Source organism: Aplysia californica, unplaced genomic scaffold (assembly GCF_000002075.1).
Source record: "Aplysia californica isolate F4 #8 unplaced genomic scaffold, AplCal3.0 scaffold00363, whole genome shotgun sequence".
In the NCBI taxonomy this organism is placed as follows: Eukaryota; Metazoa; Mollusca; class Gastropoda; order Aplysiida; family Aplysiidae; genus Aplysia; species Aplysia californica.
Genome location: NW_004797633.1, coordinates 552,291 through 554,839, shown reverse-complemented (window position 1 = coordinate 554,839; position 2,549 = coordinate 552,291). Strand labels below are relative to the sequence as shown.

Below are 2,549 nucleotides of genomic sequence, written 5' to 3'. Positions count from 1 at the left end.
CACACACACACACACACACACACACACACACACACACACACACACACACATACACACACACACTCACACACTCACACACACACTGATATATAGCAAAACCATTACTGCTAAAAACCCAGACGTTTAAAATGTATTCGAAATCCCGTTTCTTGAGCATTTTATCTAAGGAGATTATGCACAATAATTCGCTTTTCCCTACACATTTATTCTGACCTTCGCCCAAAGGCACTGCAATGTCTCATATCAAATACATTTTAATCTCATGTCTTATTCTCCCCTTTTTCATGAAATGTGTAACATTAATTCCAGCTTTAAGCACACAAAAAAAATCATTAAAAAAAACAACTAAACTTTAAAAGTTAGCCGAAATAGTTCTTTGAAGGATGCGCACCATCTTGCATAGAGAGCTCACATGACTAAGCTATAATCTCTTGATTAGCCAGACAAATCGTTACAGCATACTTGCAATCCTCTTAAAGTGCAACAGCCTGTTGCTAGGCGCACATCATCATAATTCACATTATTGTCAATATTCTCTTTCTACAACACGTCTCCCTGTACTTCGTGGGTGGTTGGCGGGCGCTGTTCTGACCCGGTTTGCTCCTTCTTTTTTGTCAGACTCCTATCAAAATTAAGTCGCGCTGTGAACTGTTGTGAATGCAATCTACTTGTGTTTCGCTTGCTCATACGACCTAATATGCAGTTGTGAGCGCCGTAAATTCAGAGATTCTCTACTACTTCTTTGGTAAAACTCTTACTAAATTAAAACTAAACATGTGTTGTCCTCATCTCTCTTTCTTCTTTTCTTTGTATATCACTCCCTATTAACTCCTCTGATCTTTGGCACTTAATATAATTATTTTGACTTATATTTAATGACAGCGCCGTAAAACTCTTACTAGAAATAAAACCCTCTGCTTCGGTTCAACACCCCAAACCTCCCAAGTATAACGAATTATTTGTGTGACCAGCACCTGGAAGATCACTGGTCTGTCATGACCAGCTCTGTGTCCTAATTACATACTAAGCGTTGGCTGGGGTGAGCCAAACATTTGGTTAGCATTTGAATTCGTTGACTACATTTGCATCGCAGGGGAAATGGAGCCCTTTCTCTAGGTTTACCGAATTATGATAAATTGTGTTTCTCTCTCTCTCTCTCTCTCTCTCTCTCTCTCTCTCTCTCTCTCTCTCTCTCTCTCTCTCTCTCTCTCTCTCTCTCAGCCCGGGTTGACCCTGGCAGGCAAAGTCGGAAGCCGGCATTCTAAATGATCTAAATTGTATGGGTTGGGGTGAAATAACGCCCACATTAAAAACTGAGAGTGAGCTTGAAGCATGCCATTCGCCACATAACGTTATAAAGGTGAAGGTCATGGAACGTGCCATAGGTAAACATTATTATGGTATCCTTGAGTCTAGGCAAATATTCAAAGTCAATCAATCAATTAGCCAACGCATAAATTAATAAATGGGCGAATTGATGGACTAGTGGAGTCAATAAATCAATCAATCGTATTTGTTTTTCTCTCTGCCTCAAAGTGATAGTGTACACATGTTTCAAATCTCCCTCTCCTTCACCCGCCACCCCCCTCTTTTGTTCCTCTGTCTGTCTGTCTGTCTGTCTGTCTGTCTGTCTGTCTGTCTGTCTCTCAGTTTCCCACCCAAGCACTAAGCACACAAGCACACACACACACACAAACACACACACACACACACACACACACACACACACACATACACACACACATACATATATTTAAACACGACATACATATACCCCGAACAACGCACACATCGTCTGCATTTGTTTTCTTTCTTTCTTTTTCTAATTTATTTTCCAATTTATTTTTATGGTTGTTTTTTTGTTTGTGTTGTTTTTATATAGATCTAGTTTTTTCATGCCCCCTTGACACAAGGCAAATATTATGTGAAGATGTTTAAATGCATAAAACCATTAAAAGATATGTGTAAAATTGTAGCGGAATCGAGGTCTCCCATTGATACGTTTTTGTTTTCGAGTGTGTTCAGTGGATACTGACAAAGAGTGCGCAGTGATATGCTGGCGTGTTCTGTTCGGAATTTGATCAGCGTGATGTGTGCGCTTACTGTGAGTTTACCTGTTATTGTGTTTGATTCCTCTCACTGTCAAAGAATTGTGAATGATAGAAAGGGGGTGGGGGAAAGGGTGGTAAAGGGGTGCTCTGATGTGGTTTGCTCCTTCTTTCCTCTCAAACATCTATCGTCTTTATCCCCCTTCCTTCTTTTTATGTTTGTTACTCCCTTGTAACACCTCTTATCTTCTGGCGCTCATATGACCTTATGCAGTTGCAAGCGCCGTAAAACCTCTACTGAAACGAACAAGATAGGAGGTGGGGGAAGGGGTTGTAAGGGGGTGCTCTGGTGTGGTTTGCTCGTTTTTTCAACCATCCATCGTCGTTATCCCTCCTTTTTTGTGTTTGGATATACATGTATTCTCTTATAACTCCTCTCATTTTCTACACATATATGGCTTTATTCTGTTGCAAGTGCCTTAAAGCTCTGACCAAAACAGT

At 40.4% G+C, this 2,549-nt stretch overlaps 1 protein-coding gene across 1 annotated transcript in view; it reads left to right on the top strand.

The window, feature by feature from the left end:
* The window catches only part of LOC100533285 (tandem pore domain potassium channel), a 159,456-nt gene that overhangs the window by 145,614 nt on the left and 11,293 nt on the right, over window positions 1–2,549 (top strand).